General features: G+C 40.9%; 1 protein-coding gene across 9 annotated transcripts in view; it reads right to left on the bottom strand.

Annotated features, from left to right (window-relative positions):
- Esr1 (estrogen receptor 1) overlaps window positions 1–19721 on the bottom strand; it is a 392770-nt gene that overhangs the window by 13582 nt on the left and 359467 nt on the right.

Below are 19721 nucleotides of genomic sequence, written 5' to 3'. Positions count from 1 at the left end.
CAATGTCATCAGACCCTCTCTGGTTAACCTTTGATTGCCATTCCTTTGAGGGACAGTGCTACACCTGATTCAGTCTTTGGATTTTTATGGTGGTTTGAAAGAGATGTTCTTGCCATGAGTCTTTGGCATTTGAATATGTGGTAAACAGTTGGTGGTCCTGTTTGATGAGGCTAAGGAGGTGTGGTCTTGCTAGAGGAAGTATGTCACTGCAGGGCAAACTTCGAGGTTTCAAAGAGTACCCTGTGTGGTTTCCAGTGCACCCTCTCTGATTCCTGTTTGAGGTTTAAGATATGAGTTCTCAGCTACCATTCCAGCCACCATGGCTGCCACCTGCTGTCTCTACCATCATGGACCCTAACCATCTGAAAACAAACTTTTCTATAAGTTGCTTTGGTTGTGCTGGAAGAGGTATTCTAGGTGTTCCACAAAGTACTAGTCAGACAGTCCCAGGCACTAAGTTTTCCCCCTAAGCTATACATTTCTGGAAAGTCCTGCTGCATAGATATATTATAAATAATACAAATTTGAAGTAAAGCATTTTGAAAGAGCTGGGACTCATTAGCAGAACACTTAACCACAATACTCATGATCATGAATTTGATCCTTAGCTACACACACACACACACACACACACACACACTCATTCGCTCATATGCATGAACATATACATGCATCTATTTTAAATGTCTCAAAAAGATGTAGTATGTAGATGAGTTTTTAGTGAAGAAAGCTTCACCAGAAGTACCTAAAGAAATGTTTAACATCATCAGGGAAATCCAAATCAAAACAACCATGAGATTCCACCTCATACCAGTCAGAATGGCTAAGATCAAAAATTCAGGTGACAGCAGATGCAGGTGAGAATGTGGAGAAAGAGGAACACTCCTCCATTGTTGGTGGGATTATAAACTGGTACAACCACTCTGGAAATCAGTCTGGAGGTTCCTCAGAAAATTGGACATTCTACTACCTCAGGACCCAGCTATGCCACTCCTGGGTATATACCCAAAGGATGCTCCAACATATAACAAGGACACATGCTTCACTATGTTCATACCAGCCTCATTTGTAATAGCCAGAAGCTGGAAAGAACACAGATGTCCTTCACAAGAGGAATGGATACAGAAAATGTGGTACATCTACACAACAGAGTACTATTCAGCTATTAGAAACAATGATTTCATGAAATTCATAGGCAAATGCATGGAACTAGAAAATATCATCTTGAGTGAGTGAGGTAGCCCAATCACATAAAAACAAAAACAAAAGTACAAAAAACAAAATACAAAACACATATGGTATGCATTCATTGATAAGTGTATATTAATTCAAAAGCTCAAATTACCCACAATATAATCCACAGAACACATGAAGCTCAAGAAGAAGGACAACCAAAGTCCAGATGCTTCAGTCCTTCTTAGAAAGGGGAACAAAAATATTAATAGGAGGGGATATGGAAACAAAGTTTGGAGCAAAGATTAAAGGAATGGCCATTCAGAACCTGCCCCACCTGGGGATCTAGCCCATATACATACAGCCACCAAGCTCAGCCAATATTGCTGATGCCAAGAATTGCATGCTGACAGGAGCCTGATATAGCTGTCTCCTGAGAGGCTCTGCCAGAGCATAGCAAATATAGAGGCGAATGCTAGCAGCCAACCATTAAACTGAGAAAGAATTGAAGGAGCTGAAGGGTCTCGCAACAGCATAAGAACAACAATACCAGTAAACCAGGGCTCCCAGGGACTAAACTACCACCCAAAGATATACATGGACAGATCTATGACTCCAGCTGAATATGTAGCAGAGGATGGCCTTGTTGGGCACCGATGGGAGAAGAAACCCTTGGTCCTGCCAAGACTGGACCCCCACAGTGTAGGGGAATATCAGGGCATGGAGGCAGGAAGGGGTGGGTGTTGGGTGTTGTGGGGGAACTCTGTCATAGAAGGGGGAGAGGGAATGGAATAGGGGGTTTTTGGATGGGAAACTGGAAAAGGGGATAACATTTAAAATGTAAATTAAAAAAATCCAAGGGGAAAAAAAAAGAGTGTCCTCACCAGAGTAGGGCCTCATGAAGATCCACTCCAAGTTGGGAGCTACTGGCAGTTGGAGGCTGCTGGTGATGGCCAGGGTGGCCATTTCTTCAAAAGTAATGTAACCATGAGTAAACTGTCCATGTTCTATTAAATAATCCTGCCTCCATGCCCACATAAGCAACCCTAATTAAACTCAGTGAGTCATTAAAAAAAGACATTAAAGTAAGAGGGGACTGTTGGGAAAAAGGAAGTATTGAGGGAAATAGAAGGAGGAAATGGAAGGAGGTGATGGGGCTAGATCAAGATATATTATATCCATGTGTACAATTTTCAAAGAATAAATTTAAAATATGAATTTTTAAAAACAGTATTTGATGCATTATTTCAACTGGGGGGTACCATACAATTGTAAATTTAGTTGAATTGATTTCACTGTCATCGAGCAGATACTACAGACACAACAGAGTTGATTGTAAAGATGAATAGAGGAAATGTTTACTTTTCTAAAAGAAACTAGAGCCAATGATTATAAAATAAACACACTGATAAAATAGTGAGTTCTTGACCCTTATACACTCTCAAAATTTTATAATGATATTTTATAATAACATAATAGTTAAATAGCTCTTAATTTAATTAATTAATTTAATAAATAATTATTCTGGTATCTGTAATCTGCTTCTGATTTTTCATATCCTGTATTTCATGGGCAGAAAGCTTCAGATTATGTTTATGTCAGATTATTCCTTGTGATGACCACATTTTTGCACTTAAAAAAATAAACCTTTTGCCAAGCCAAGCCTTGTATACTGCCCTGAAGTATATAACTTTAGCATTTATTTTAAGTGAGTTTAATATAATTTCTTGTTAGTATATGCTATGAAAGCGCACTGATTTATTTTCAAATCATGAATATCTTAGAATATCTTGTGAAGTTTTATAAGAGGTGACAGTTGCCGGAGCTCCATCAAAGCCTAATAATTTTGAGCGAAGGGTGTGGTCTGACAGATGTGCTTTAACAAAACCCTGCACTGGTGACTCATGACCAGCTGGAATGACAAGCCACGTGACTGCCCTGAATTTTACATCTCGTGACTATCAAAAGGCAAACTCTTGACAATGTGGAGTCTATTAGTATCTTTTGAAAAATATCCTATCATCACACTTAAAAGTGTCTTCTGCATGGAGTTCCTGGGTGAGGTTCACCCTGCCTCTTCTTTCTCTCTTTTCTAGTCATGGATGTTAGAATAGAGCTAAGTCTAAGGCAACAACTCATTTAAATGGCAGAATCTTCACTTTTCCTGTGTACTTGGAAGACCACATGACAAAAGACGACAGAACTGAACCAGCACAGCTCATTTCTACAACTCTAAAAGGCATGAGAGTTTCTCATCATCAGCAATCAAGCAGGTCCCTAGCAGAAGCCAGTTCATGTCATTGAACACAACTTCTTTCTAACGCTCTCCTTTTGGAGATAGCAAAGGGAAGGGCTCAATCCTCAGAACTGTCTCCCATCTCCTTCAGTATTAATTGCCAGCTCCAGGTGGTTTTACTTTGTTCCTGATTATCTGGCTGACAGATAGGGCTCTCACAACTGGGGTTGCTTCAAGCCTTGCTTAGGCTGCATTAATGACTTCGAGTGGTCCACGTAACTAAGGGAAATGTGGATTTCTCTTTCTTACAAAGAACATGGTAAGAAGGACAAATGAAGAGAAGCCTGGCCCAGGAATGGTGGTGGTGCTTTGATGTTCTATGGGTGGGCATTGTACTGTCTATATTTCCACATTCTCAGATGCTCTAAACCTTAGCGTTCAGGGTCTGGGAATATTCTTAGTTGTTTAAGAATGCTTGTGTCAATTATGGGCCACTGGTGATAAAATGCACCTTGAACTCTCATCAATTCTTGACCTTTCCACAGACAACCAAATCCTGATGCCACATAGGGGTAACTTGCTGTTCCGTGAACTACTAGCATGGTAAAAAGAGACGATCATTTCAGAATTTTCAAGCGATTTAAGAGTTGTATGCCAGAAATACAGACAGACACATGTACAAATTTGACAGTATCGCAAATATGAACTTGTTTAAAGAGTTAGCATAGTCCTACACATCAGAGTGTTTGAATCACTACACAGTGTGTCTGTCTGTTATAACAAGTGTCTTATTCTAATACAATTCAAGAGGTATTTTCTACTTACTTATGGTTAAACAAATACATTGAAACAGGAATAATGTCTGAAGGGTATTCTCATTGACACTGTCTACATTTAAGGCCTTAGAAAGAATGATGTACTTAGAATTCTTCCTCAACTCAAATGCTAGTATTGCTATTCTGCATAAGAGAAGTCACAATTTTGATTCTAGAGACATTTAGTCATCCCTCATCGTGCTTACTATTCATGTTAAATACTGACATACTTCATGGCAGCCAGCATCTTCAAAGAACAAACTGAAGCCGAAAGGGCAAGCTGAGAACATTGCAATGCTTTGTTTGTTATGGCTCAAAGACACAGCGTCACTGAAGACTTCAAGGAGAGTGCTTTATGTAATTCAGGAACTTAATTACCATTTTTGTGCTTAGCAAAAAATAAAGTTTCACATTGGGAAATATGTGTCCACATATGGGGAAGGTCTACCCTTTTCCAGATCAGGAGTTATTTAGGTGCAAGATGAACCGTCTCAGGACCCCATCTTTGTGTACAAGCATACCGTATTAGCATACGTGTATATCATGTGACATGCATGGGCAACATTTCTTCTATGTGAAGTCACAGAGGGAGTGACAACTGAAAATGCATGTCCCTGCCAGAAACTCGATACAGGAACAGGTGGCTCTGTTCACTTAGGACTCCTCCATCTCTACAAGTGCATTTCTTGGCACCAATGACCATTAAACCATACAGGTCTGATTCAGAAATATCTGCCAATTTGGTGTAATTTTATTGAAATGTACTAGATGTTCTTGAAGGTAAGTATGTAGTACATCAACATGTTCAAGCTGACTCAGAAGATAAATCTCTTAATGACTTCCGAATGAGATATTGACAAGCTGATGGAGTTAACTTGAAGCAAATTAAGACACACGGGCTTTTGCGTTAAAATGGAATTGTGTGCTTGACTCTATATGGAACCCCCAATTTTATTTTTATAACAGACAAGATGGATTCTAAATTAAATCTTTCAGGACAAAGTTGCTATTAGTATAAATTTGGCATGGGAGTTTGTTTCTGTTGGTTACATCTGTAACGTATTAGGAGACTTCTAGGGTTCTTAGTTTTCTATTCTTCAAGAAGTCTAGGCAGATATTTCTTTCCAGAGACAAATTATACCAAGTTTCCTATAACCTGTTTTTTGCAGTGGGTTCTTTACACTCTTCCTGGAGAGACGGCAGATCTAATACCACTCTTTAAAGTCTGAATGGACTGGTGACTGCATGTAACTAATGAAATAAGCTGGAAATGGCCCTCATGTCTTCTAAGCATGTGTCAGAAAAGACCATGTAGCTTTTGCCTTGATGGCTGCCTTGGGGACTGCTTTTTATCACTTGTACCAGGAACTTTTGTTACCTCATAAGAGGCCCAGTGTGGAGAAGACAACAAGCAGTATCCAAGTTGAAATCTTCCACCAATGTTCTAAACAGTGGCCTGTATCCTTTGCAACATATCAATAAAGATCTGCCAAGGTGATGTTCATCCACAACTCTTGGAGTCCCTACCTGAGGAATATTCTTACCTGAGGCCCCAGACATTTTGCTGAAGACACAAACCATTCTGTCATTGTCCTTTAAAAATTCATGACCAAACATTTTTTAAAGCTAGTATGTTTGGGGTTAATTGATTTGCAAGAACAGCAGCCTCAACACACACAGCCATCCAAATCATACTTTTAGGGGAAAAAAGGATCAAGAAGAGACAGTTTGTAAATTTGATTCCTGATGCTCTGAACTAGCAGGTATAATTTGGTAGCCTTGGTTATTCCATGCTCCATAGTTCGCATTCTACAGTCTAAGCTATATGGGTGCTTTGGTAGCAACACAGGTTCATACTGATGGACAAGTGTTCAGGTATCAGGTTCCACAGGTTTCCTTCTGACTTCACTCTAAATTTGTGAAGCTGATAATAAAAGTGTCCTATACAAGTTTTGCAACAAAACACAGCCCAGAGTTGTCTGAAAGAAAAGCCTCCACTGAGCATCTATGGTGGATTGTCTTGATTGTTAATTGACAGAAGAGGTCCCAACCCAATGTGGGGAGCAACATCCCTAGACAAGTGTTGCTAAGCTGTATAAGAAACCAGCTGAATATAACCTGAGCAAAGCAGTGAGAAGCATTTCCCCCCGGCTTTTGCTCGAAGATCCTGCTTGAGTGCTTGAGTTCCTGCCCTGACTTCCTTCAATGATGAATTGTGACCTGGACAAGTCAAAGAAAATTTTCCCTCCTCTAAATTGCTTTTGGTCTCAGAGTGTTTTTATCACAGCCACAGAAAAGAAACCTGAATGTACAGACCACTCCCTACCTGGAAAACACTAGCAACTCCAGTTCCCCTTGGGAGTATGGAGATTATGTTGTACAATCTTCATCAAGTTCTGGTTATTAAAAAGTCATTTTTGTAGATATTAGGCTTCAGAGAGGTTCTGTTGAGTAACTAGCTTATTATACTTAAAAAACACCCTGTGAGCCTTGCAATAGAATATCTTATCTTTGTTTTGACTTTAGAGTCAACCCTGCAGCCCATCTTACTCTTTCTTGATATGAGGTCTGTTAACTATTAGTTCACCATTTTTCACTGCAGGAAATTCAGTAAGTATTTCAAATCCTGTGGAAGAGCAATGAATGAATAAAATAATAGGGTGCTTGTCCTGTTTCCCCCTGAGAATCATCTTAAGAAGTCACTGTGGACAGATATGCTCCTAAAACATCATGAAGCACTCATTTGACTTAGTCTCTGACTCAGAAAGGCTGACTCAAGAACTAAGAATGCACAATGAGCTTATGCAAACATGTCCACATCATCATTAACTGGGAAGCCTACTCAAGTATCTATAATGTCCAGCACCAGGAGCTAAGAAATGAGATCACAAATTCTCAATCACAATTGGAGAGTTTGACTCCCCTGAAAGGCAAATGCTCAGGAAAACTTTCCCTCTGAAGAAGACTCAAAATGGCGGACAGTACTTCGGGGTTTGCTGTTGCTGTTTTGCTTTTTTATAACTAGTGTCAAATTTCCCTATTTCCAATTTCCAAGAGGAAAATTAGCTGTGGGTTGCATGTTCTTTCCGGTGTCTCAATCACTTCCATCCTTCCTTTTAAGTGAGTATTGGAATGCACAGAAACTCCATTACAAAGGCATCATATGAGTGTGACAGGCTTATTTTACTTTTTCTTAAAGAGAGTAAAGCTGACATTACATTCCAAACATGGAGATGTGGGATTCTAGAATTGTATATTTAAAAGATGCCTCAAGATCAGTTGGTTTGGTTATAAAACCATTTGCGCAGCCTAAATGTGCTCAGGGGATTAGCAACAATAAGAGAAGCAGGAAGGACGGGGGAGGAGGAAAAGAGGGAGGAGAAAAAAAGAGAAGGAAGAAGAGAAGGAAGAGGAAGTTTGAAGGTGGTTGGGTTGAGGGGAATTTGAGTAGAGATTAAAAGAAAAGATATGATCACATTCTATTGAAAACATGAATGAAATTCTAGATAAAAGACTATTTAAAATTTAATTAATTCAAAGGTTTAGAAATTATTTGAAGAATTAAAAGAGCTTCAAATAACTATACCTATAGATAGGCAGACATATATAGATGATAGATAGATGATAGATGATAGATAGATAGATAGATAGATAGATAGATAGATAGATAGATAGATAGGTAGATAACTACAGATACCAACAGATAAAGTTAGCTTCCTTGGAACCCTCATATTTAAACTCTGTTGGGTCATTCTTCCTTGATTAAAGCAGGAACAACAGCAGTGGGAGACTAGAAGCTCTACACACTGAGTTCCTTGATTCTTTGTCTGCCATTCTCAGGTAAACTTGAGACATTGCCAGACAACTTGGCTTCAGCAGAAGGAAGGGTAAAAACTACCAGTCTCCAAAAACAGAGAAGACAAGCTATATAGAGATAAAATGCTTGCAAAGAAAAATCCACTAAAGGACTATTCTCCAAAAATATATAAAAAAAGATGCTCAAACTCAACCATAAAAATATCACCTAATTTAAGAATAAATGGGATATATTAATGTGTATCTCACCAAAGAAGAACCACAGAGAGCAACCAGGCCTATAAAAAGATGTTTAACATCATATGAGTTTAAGAAATTATAACTTAACAATAATAAATTATATTTCTTAGAATGGCCAACCTCCAGAGTATTGACAATAGAAAATGCTGACAAGATCATGGTGCAACAGGAGTGCATATCCTTTGCTGCTCACTTGAAGGCATTTGGTCAGGTCCTAACAAAACAGAACAAACCATTCTTACCAAAGAATCCAGTATCCCTCATCTCTGTGTTCACAAAGGAAATAGAAATTTATGTCCACACAAAAATTTTGCACAGATTTGTAGCAGTTTTATCCACAATTAGGACAACTTAGAAGCAAACAAGCTTTCCTTTAGATGGTGAATGGACACTGTGGTATATCCAGAAAATGGAATATTATACACAGATAACAAAACATGAACTACCAAGACACGAAAAGGCATTGTAAGGATCTGAAGTGATCAACACAGAGCAGAAGAAGGCAATGCGAAAGGCAACATACTGTGGTAGTCCAAACACAAGACATCCTGAACAAGACAAAGCTCTGGTGACAGAAGAGATTGGTAGATGGGGTGGGGGAGGGTGGTGAAGAGGAAGAGAATAGAAGATTTCTGTATAATAATAATAAACATTTGCTAAGAGCCATACAGTACAAACCATCAATATCTTCCAGTCTTGGGATGATATTGATGCATCATTGAAGGCCTGTTGTTAAAAGTGCACCACTGATACAAGATGCTGATTGTGAGGAAAGATGAAGGGAGAGCAGAAGATATGTGGGAAGAGTCTTTTCTTGCCAACCACTGTGTGTGTGTGTGTGTGTGTGCGTGTGTGTGTGTGCATATGTGCATGTGTGTGTGTATTTGTGGATTTGTGGATTTGTGTCTCTGTATGTGTCTGTGCTGTGCATCTGTGTGTATGTGTATGTATGTGTGTGCATCTCTGTGTGTGTCTGTATGTGTCTGTGCCTGTATTGTATGTGTCTGTGCATATGCATGCATGTATGTGTATATATGTGTATGTGTGTCTGTGTATGTGCATGTGTGTGTCTGTGTGCGCACATGTGTGTGAGTCTCTCTGTGTGTCTTTGCATGTGTCTGTACCAATTTGTGTGTGTGTCTGTGTGTATGCATGTGTGTGTGTGTGTGTGTGTGTGTGCATGTGTGCATTTGTGCCCAATCTATCCTAACACAAAAATTAGGATACAGCTACTATAAAGGAGGAATAGAGAAAATGTGGAGGAGAACTGTGGGCAGAGAGGTGAGATGGTGATGCAGAGAGAGGAGGAACAGGAAGTACAGGTAACACTGAGGATGCTGGAAAACCCCACGTGGTATTAAAAATGGCACTCATACCTTGGGGTAACAGTCATTTAATAGGACTTAAAGCCCATTCAACAGGAGGGAATCCATGACTGTCTACCTGTGACTGGCACAGCCATGGATTCCAGAAGAAAACCCACTACTGCAGTTTCCTAAGCCAGCACAATGTCTAACTGCATTCTAAATACCTGTGCTTAAACCCACAGATAAGTGTGGCTCTCACCCCTCATCAAAGGAGATATGTTATATGAAATTCTCTAGGAAATAATAAAAATACTATACATAGATGTGAAGTCTATTAAGTAGAGAAAATAATTTCATGCATATGCAATTATGAGTTTGTGTATGTATGTGTGCGTGTGTGGAGGGGAGGGTTGTGTACATATATGTGTAGGTATACTTGTATGTGGAAGCCAGACGTTAACTTCAGGTGTCTTTCTCAATTATTTCCAATCTTAAGACAAGAAATAGCACAGGTTCTCTCATTGAACCTGTAGCTAGAGTGGGTTGCCCTCTTGCACAGACATGCTTGTCCCCTCATTTCCAGGATTGGGACTAAAATTGTTTACTGTTGTATATGTATTATATATGGTTACTGGAGGACAGATTCACATTCTAATGTACCAGTAATCCCTAGTCTCAGTAAAAGCAAAACTTCCAAAAGGAAAAAATATGCAAACTGTATTTTATTTGTTGGAAAACAAGGGCTGTATGCAGTCAAAGCACCAGGGTCTACAAGTGCAAGTGCCAGGGAATGTTTCCAGAAAGGCAAACGGTCTGTCTTCAGCTGGGTCACCCAGCTGGTAAATGAGTGTCACAGCCTGAGTTAGAACCCAGACTCACCTCACCTCTGACTTGGCACTCAAACACTACACTAAGAATTTTTTAGCCTTAAGGCTTGCAGGAAACTAGAAATGACAACCAATGGACTCATCTCCTGGACATTTGAGATCACTAGACCAATTTTGATAGTGACAAAATATTAAGAGCGATTTAGGAGCAACTCTGATGTTTGAAAAAAGTCAGAGGATGGTGTGGCCAAAAGGAGTTGAAATGACAGGAGGTTGTCTATGAGTCTCTTTTTATTTTGTTTTTGAAACAGTTCCTATTATGTAACACTGTCTGTCCTGAAACTCTCTCTGTACACCAAACTGGCCTTGAACTCACAGAGATCCACCTGTCTCTGCCTCCCAAGTGTTGGGATTAAAGGTGTGTGCCATTATGCTCAGAGTCCATTTAACTAGAGATGTTCACCAAAACGTTGACAGTGATTATATTCATGGGGTGAAATTGGGATACTCTGAGAGATGTTTTTTTTTCTTGATGCCTTTTCTGTATTTTCCAAGAGCTAAGCATTGAGTGCTTGTCACTTTTGCAAACCAGTAAAGAATGAAAATGCTTTTAAAAATACAAAAAGTGCCTCTTACCCCTATGATTTCACAGGCTATGTCAATACCCAAGTTGTTGAGTGAGAAATGGACCCTTCAAAGAATCCAGAGACTGTTAGGAAGATATTACTTATTAATTTTCTCATCATATTTCTGTTATCTCTAAGGTAGTTCCTATGTCTGAGACTCTCCAAGGTTGTGGTTTGAGCAGGAAAGGAAGCTTAACCAATTTGTCACTGAAAATTTACCCAATGGTTTTCTTAGTTGGAAAGGATCCTGATGTGCCACCAAGCTATACTTATACAGAGCTAACTACAATGACAATTGAGCTTCAAAGCCTGACACTAGCAGAAGACTGCGGTTTCTCTAGGAGGTTCTATGTGTCTTACTTCCACAGAACATAGAGGATCAACTAATTCAGTAATTCACGTTGGCATTCCGGCAGGAAGGACCAGTGTTTCACTTGACACGGTGAAACACAATTTGACATTCTGTGTGTCTTTCATCACTGCTGCCCATGAAAACAGTGAGATTCTGCCAGACACTCATGTCCTCAGAGCCACATCTATGTCCATCTGAAAATAACTGAGGCAGACTTCTCTCCATCCTTAGGTGTTCACTGATACTAGGTAAGGCATAGCCTGAACCTCCAGCCTCCCCTTTTTCAGTGAAACATGCAGCTGGATTGAAGGTAAAGCCACATGTTAAACTGCTTCGTCCAAACTCACTAGTGACCAGGACATGGAATGTCCACCCCTCAAAGTCCCAGAGACAAGTGCTAGCAAAGTCACTGGAGGAGCCCTGTTCTTTACCTCCAAGAGCTTTATATGTTGTGCTTGAATTCTTCAATAACTTTTCTTGCTCTTAAAATAATGCTTTAGATTTAAATCAGCAGGAGAATGAAACATGTAAGCTAACCCTGAGAACATGTTAAGTACTTGCAAGGGGAGCTCACTGTCACGGTGTCTGTGCACATAGTGCCTACATATAACACATAGTCTAATTCTGGTAAAAGGTGACATCCAAAAAGAGCACATGCAGTCAATGGGTAGAGTCCTTGGATGTGGGTGTTTAATACCAGCAGGGTGTGGGCGAAAGGAAGGCACCAGCTCCCTACCCAAACCATCATCTGCCTCTGGTCCACAGGGCTCAGTGGCTTACGAGTGTGGGAGTCCATTTACGGTGATTGATAACTGTGATACGGTGTTGATGGAGCAGATGGGAATATATACCAATAGCTTTACAAACCACCATACCTCTTTCCCATAGCAAATGTACTTTTACTAAGATGTGTAAACTGAAACCTAAAATAGGAAGTGGTTCATTAAAAGTGAAAAATGAACAGGGTTGGAAAGATGGCTTGGTGGTTAAGGGCACTCACTAATCTTGCCAAGGTCCTGAGTTCAATTCCCAGCACCCCCACATTAGCTCACAACTACCTGATGCCATCTAATGAAATGTATATGTACCCAGGTTTGGCGTGCAGACAAAAGTACTCATATACATAAAATACACAAATATGTAAGTGTTTTTTCTTAAAAACACACACACACACACAAACCTGTAGCTGGATTCCTGAGTTTCTCTCAGAACCAATTGCATGATCTGGCTAATTAGCACAGTCCCAACCAAGGTACCCACAGGTCTTTTGTGAGGGGTAGGCTGTATGAACTCACGCTAGTCGTGTGCCCTTCACTCTTTCTGTCGCCATTTCCAGATAGTTCTACTCAACTTGATATTGTTTCTAAGTCTCACTATAAACTGTAATGATACTCATTATAGGAACAGGTTTTTGTTACTATACAAACATGGCAGGCAGGGGTTAGACAGATGGCTCAGCGATTAAGAGCAAGTACTGCTCTTGCAGGAGATCCTGGTTTGGTCCCCAGCACCTGTGTCAAGCAGCCTATAACCACTTCTGACTCCAGATGCATGAGATCTTACATTCTCTTCTACGGGCACTGCATTCATATGCATAAACACACACACACACACACACACACACACACATACACACACACACTATACATATGTATAATTAAAAATAAAAGTACAAATTTGAAAATTAGATGTTTTTAATGTTTAGAAATAATAAATAATCTCCATCAAATAATCTGGCCAGTCACTTTTTAACTTTGGCCTTCCATACAATCTTCAGGCCTGGGCATAATGAAGTAAAGTTCCTTCAATAGTATAACAACAAGGCTAGCCCTGTCTCTCATATACTCATAAGAGTCTAACCTCCTAGTCTTCCTAAAACAGCCCATAATGCTGCCCTACCAAGTGTCTGTTAGTTCATTTTCTGTTGTTAACACCATAATAACATGGACTGGGTAAACTGCGAAGACAAAAGTTCTGTGATGCCTCAGAGCTCTAATCCAAGGGTTAGAGGTCATATATAATTGTGCTTTTCATGCTGGTGGGACCCAAAGCAGTGCATGGCATCGTATGGCAAGAGATATGAAGTGTGCACCTATGTGTAGACTCTGAATCCTGTCTTTCCTTTTTATAAAGCCACCAGGATTTAATTAGAGGGCACCACCCTGATGGCTTTATTTAGTCCCAGGCACCTCTCCAAGCCCCATCTGTGAACGCCACAGTCAAATTGACTTTCCCCATCTTACTACCTCCTACTGGAATTAAATATTAACATGTCATATATGAAACCAGAACTCTCTGTGTTATCTCTGAAGGCTATGGGAACTTAGATCAACATGACCATTATTCTTTATCATAGACTTGATTAGATTTGGAATTGTCACAGAATCATAACTCTCAGTTTGTCTTTGAGGATGTTTCCAAAAAATGTTTAAATGGAGACAGAAGACCTGCACTGAGTCTGAGTAGCAACCTTCCACTGGCTGAGATCTGGGACTGAATTTAAAGGGAAAAGCAAGCTAAGCACAGCATTCATCCATCAGTGTGTCCTAACTGTGGTGGCAGCAATGTGACCCGCTTCTGCTACTGCTGTCAGGGCTTTCCTCTCACAATGTTACCCTTAGACTGTGAGCTACAGTAAACCTTAATTTCCTTTGGCCAGGTGCCTGTCACAACAATGAGAAAAGTAATTCATACAGTTGGATTTCCCAGTTCTTGGAAGTTCTGAGACCTTTGAAAGAATAGCCAAGATCTAAGCCACCAACTCTGACATATGCATAGTCTACTCACAAGAGTGTGCTTGTTGTGTGGTGGACCCTTCACTGTGAATTGGCAGGTGTAAGGCATTCTTTTGTAAGGACACAAGAGGTGGTGCTTGTATTTGGAAGCTCTGGAAGAAACACATGAATGTTCATCTGTGTCTACAAACAAGGAACAGGACAAGGTCCTGCACTGCCTGCTTGTGCCTTCTTTCCATGGTCAGGGCAATTCTGAGGTCTTGGACTCACTGATACTGGTGTAGCCATTGGAGTTATGGGAGTAGCATATCTAGGGTCGCCACCAACCAAGTAAATAGCAGAGTCCATTTTCTAAATTCTAGACCTTTCTGAAGACAGAGATCAGGTCATAAGTCACTAGCAAGAAAACCATTATCACCCAAGAGGTTTAAAAGTTGTATCGGAAGTTGTGACAATAGAAAGACTCCAGAAGTTGAGTGGACTTGGCTGCCTGCAGAATTCAATCAGAGGGACCAACAGCAAACCACTTGGCAACCGTGAAGTGCCATTCATCTCAAAATAATGACAATAAGCAGACTCTGTGGAAAGGACACTTGGCATCACAAAAAAGTCAAGAGAGAAGAGAAGAGAATACTCTCTGACGTTGCAACATTGGCATCCCTGACAATGTGTCCATTTGTGACTTCCAAGGCCTGTTCTTGTCAGAAACCTTCAATGGCAGAGACTTAATGAATCCTTGATGTGTAAAGTCATATGGTTGTTAAATGTTCTTTTATCTAAATATAGAGCCTCTCTGAATCATTGTTTCATCTCTAAACTTGAAAATCTAAATGCTCCCAAGCAGTTGTCTGACAAATAATCCAGAACGAGGGGTTGGGGGTGGGATGAACACTCTCTGTGCTGGAAACTTGTGACAATTCATCATGAAATAAATGTTTCTCTAACGAGAATGCGATCACTCATGGATGGAGCAAAGGCAAACAGGCTTTTGTCAGCTCCAGCACCATAAAAACAAGACATGCATAGTAACAAAGCAGGACTAGATAGCAGAAGAGAGCTGCCACGCTCTTAGAATGTATGTGTAACATGTACGGTCTTCCTCAACCTTGCCTTGAATCCCTAAATGAACACCAATGTTACACAGTTGGAGATTTTGTCATTTAGTTTCGAGAACTTCTTTTCCTCCCTCAAGGTTTTAGTTGCCTGTGTGGTTTCAACTCTTAGTCAGTTTCATTATTCCATCCACTGAAAAACAAATGTCATTGGAAGTTGAGTTTGGGATGAATAAGTAATCACAGGTGTCAAGTTTCAGCAGCATAAGCCCTTCCAGGAACAACCAGAAAACCCGCTGGACTTGATGTACTGAGACTTCTGGGTAGCTAGAATGAGCCTGTGTGTCATGGTCTGAAAAGAGAGGCTCCAGAGTAAGAAAGCACAGAGAGCTAGAACCAGGAACTGGAGATGCTGTCTGGGCTCCTGGATGAGCTACCAGAGATTGAAGTGGGGGAGGCTCTCTAGGATACATTATACAAAATTGTAGGGATGTGTGTGTGTGTCCATGCACATGAATATGTGTAAGAAAAAGATGGTTCTAAAAATGGAAGACATCATTGTCAAGTTGACTGGAAGGTTAAACTGCACATTCCTGAGAGGTGACAGATGTACACACACAAAGCTTTAATCCATGAATTTCCTGAGGCTTGGGAAACACTCAGTGACAAAGGAGCAGTCTGCCCAGGAGTGGATTTGGAAGGAGCATGAGGCTAAAAAGACAATACATAAGCAAGTGCCGAGCTGTGATCCTTCAGTTTTGCCACTGTGGTCTGTCAACATAAGGTCAAACCCACCAGCTCAAGGTCCTTCTAACAGGTAAATAAGCAGTGTAATTAACAAAATCTTTATATAGCAACTACAGCTCCTGTAACTATTAGCCTGAATCCACTTCTTTGGGGGCCTACTTGGGGAACTTTAAACTAAAACACTGGGTTATGCAAAGCTGAGGTCTACTCAACTGAAGCCAGACTCTTTGACAATGGCTGCTTTCATTGACTGAGGCTACCCCGCTCCATGATCTGTTGACATCCATATAAACCAAGGTGCTTAGAAAGTCCACAGGGAAGGCAGGTACTTCAAAGTGAGAAGGAGACACTACCATGATAAAGCTTTTCCAGCTCTTTCCCCAGCAATGTCCACCAACACTTCTATTAAAGAATTGAATGAAGCAATGTCTCTTTACAGTATGTGGCCCCAAGACCTTGAGCAACACAAAATGAACAATGAACCACTTAGAGAAGTTGGGAAATACACATATAAAGAAGAAAAGAATGATTCCAGTTACAGAAAGAACACACAACACATACACACACACACACACACACACACACACACACACACACACACACGAACATTCATTTGGATATGTTTGGTATAAAGATCCTAGTGAGACTGCAATAAATATAGAATTACTGAGAAAATGAGCAAAATTTTTTGAGTAAAAATATTAAAATCAACAGGCTCTTGAAATGCTAGACCATATGCTACTAAGAAGTCAAGAAAAGGAGGATACAATAGGGAGCTAGTCTCTAGGAAGTAGGCATGTCTGAATGAGTGTGAAGAACTGAGGTCACCCTGGACAAGAGAAAACATGTGGCCAGGTCTAGTATATGTCCTTCGGCACCCTTTTGTGGCTGGAATGTCCACCTCTCCCCTCACTTCCACTCCTCCTCAGACCCCTGCCCTGAACACATCTGTTTGCTTCCTCCTAGGCCTCCTCTTGAACTTTCTCCAGCCTCAGAAAGCCTTGTTGCTATTTTTTTTCTTTTCCTTTCTTTCCTTTTTTTTTCCTTTTTTTGTTAAGGCCAGTCTGGATCAACAAAGACCACCTCTCTCCTTTGATGTGGACTCTGTGGTTGTCCTGTGGATGATCTTGAGCTTTGGTAAGCAAATACATCATTCCAACTCACACAGAAATTGTGCTAAATGCCTTCCAAACAGTTGTGAAGAGATTGTCTGTGGAAATTCTGGCCTTTGGAGATCCTCTTGTGGCTTCTAGAAAGACATTCTGAGCAGGCCCTCAAAGAAACCCTTCATTTCTCCTGATTCTGCCTCAAAACCAAGGCCACTATGAGCAACTTTCTCAGAACTGGCCTTCAGAGACTCAGACTGAAATATGAGCTTCCTCCCAAGCCCCAGGCTTAGCCAGGGAAGGCAAGGGATCTAAGCAGGTTCCCTGAATCGAAGCCTGTGTGGCTTTGTCTCAAGATAAGTTGGAAGCTGTCCTATCTCAAAAGTAGTGAGTTGGTTAAGGGTATAGAAACATCTAGAACTCCTTCAGGTATATGTGTGTATGTGTGTGTGTGTGTGTGTGTGTGTGTGTGTGTGTGTGTGTGTATGAGAGAGAGAGAGAGAGAGAGAGTCCATGTGTGTCTGTATCCATGATTTGTGCCCGTGTGTGTGCCCGTGTGTGTGTGTGTGTGTGTGTGAGTCCATGTGTGTCCCTGTGTGTGTCTGTATGTGTTTCTGTGTGTGTGTGTTGGGGGTGGGGTGTTGGCAGTAACCTTCCCATGACAGATTTCTTTTTATCCTACTTTTATTTCTCTTTATTTCCTAGTACTGGCCCATTGTGTTTCGTTCTCTTTCTCTCTGCTTTTCCATGAACAATAGCAGACACTAGGAACTGTGTGAGGCACAGACCTGTCTTCCTAGAGCACAGCTCACTTTTGTGGTGAGAAGAGTGGTTTTGTCTGCATAAGCTGGTCAGCTGCTTCTGTTTTTGTTACAGCTCTCCTGAGCCAGCAGTATAGTCCTTGATGGCACAGACAAGCTGTGACCCACCATCCCGCGAAAATATACCTGTCAACCCTGCGATATGCAGAGGCTTTTATTTCCAAACAGTGGCCCACCCCTTTAAGAACAAAAGTAAGCACAGAGGCCCTGACTGCCAACAGGGTCTCACCCCTTTAAGAATAAGCATGGGCACAGAGCTTCGGAGACAGACGGAAGGGACAATGACAGTGTGTGAAGGCCTATCTAATGTCACAAAGATTAAACTGGGAACCCAGTTCTGCAGAAATACAACGAGTTGTAAAAATTCAGAGCTCACAAATCTAGAGTTCTGCCTTTAATTTCTTGCATAATATTAAAAAATATATTATACTGTTGTAAGAACAGGAAAAACAAAACTGCAGGAAAAAGCTATGCAGTTATGTACGACACAGTTTCCATGTCCACAAGCATCTGCTGGGCTCATTTTACAACTCTTACTTCCTGTCTGGGTTATTCTTTTCTGATTAGAGTGGGGATAATAATAATAATAACAATAACAATAATAACAATAACAATAACAATAACAATAATAATAATAATAATAATAATAATAATAATAATAAAGTTTCCAACACTTGTTAAGCATGCTGTCCCTGAAGTTAACAGATTGCCCACATGCAGGCTATCCACACATGCCAGCCCTCCACTGAAGAAGGAGTAGGATCGGGACCTGGCGCTGTGTAGGCGAGTGGCTGTACTCCCAGAACTGACATCCAATAAAGAGCCATTGTGGGATCTGGATCCTTCAACATGCGGGACAAATGACTCAAATGAAGAAGCACAATGCATGTGAGTGGGACTAGAAACTTGAATGGAGTGTAATCACTTCCTGAGTGCCCATCGCCTCGTATTATTTTATCATGGAACTTCGCTCCCCAATTCAGGCCTTGCCTAGTGTAATAGTACCAATTTCCATTTCTCGGTTGATAAGGGAAGATGATTGCCATGGTAACTGTTGAGGAATACGGCTATCTAGAGTCGGTGGGGAACTGTCATTTGGTGGAGATGGGAAGGGTCTTGAGGTCGTGAGGAGGAGACAGACTGATACTCTCTGAGTGTGACCATGTTAATGCTCTGCACTTAAGAAATCAGAGACTAAACATGATGGGGTAGGGAACTGAATCAGGCCAAGATTTGAGAAGACCTGTGATTTCTACTCAAGGGTGGCATTGAGATACAACAAATTGGGGCTGCAGGACAAAGGTCCTTGGTTAAGGGTGTCTGCTGTGCAGCAGACATGGGGTTTGAGCTTAGTGTGCCTGTGGTTGCAGATCTGGATGTCTGGTGCTTAGAAGGGCTGGAAGGGTGAGAGTGCCTACTGAGGCTGAGCCACAATTCCTGTCTGGGTAACCTAACAGCCAACCTCACTACAGAGGACAAAGAGAGAGGAAGAGAGGGGAGCAGAAGGGAGGGGAGGTACAGGTGGTGAGGGGAGGAGAGGGAAGGGAAGAAAGAAAGCATCTAAACAAAATTTCAGTGACTCTTAGCCACTCAGTAGCTGAGGATCATGAGCCACTCAGACAAAATGAGATGCAAGTTCAGAAGCATTGTCCACTGGGTTCCTTGTTCCATCATTTGAGGACTGCTTTGTTTTATCTAACTCTTTAAGCCAAGTTAATCTTTAACCAGTCAGCTCTGACCAGGAGATCTTGATGACATTATTTTTCTTATCAGTGCTAGGCTTCGAACCCAGATCCTTGAGCATGGTAATTGCATACTCCACAGCTGAGCTGTGCATCCAGGGCCCATGTCATAACTTGCAAGGACCA

This window comes from Rattus norvegicus, chromosome 1 (genome assembly GCF_036323735.1).
Source record: "Rattus norvegicus strain BN/NHsdMcwi chromosome 1, GRCr8, whole genome shotgun sequence".
Lineage (NCBI taxonomy): Eukaryota > Metazoa > Chordata > Mammalia > Rodentia > Muridae > Rattus > Rattus norvegicus.
Note: the sequence above shows the minus strand (reverse complement) of the source record. Positions and strands in the feature narration are given on the sequence as shown.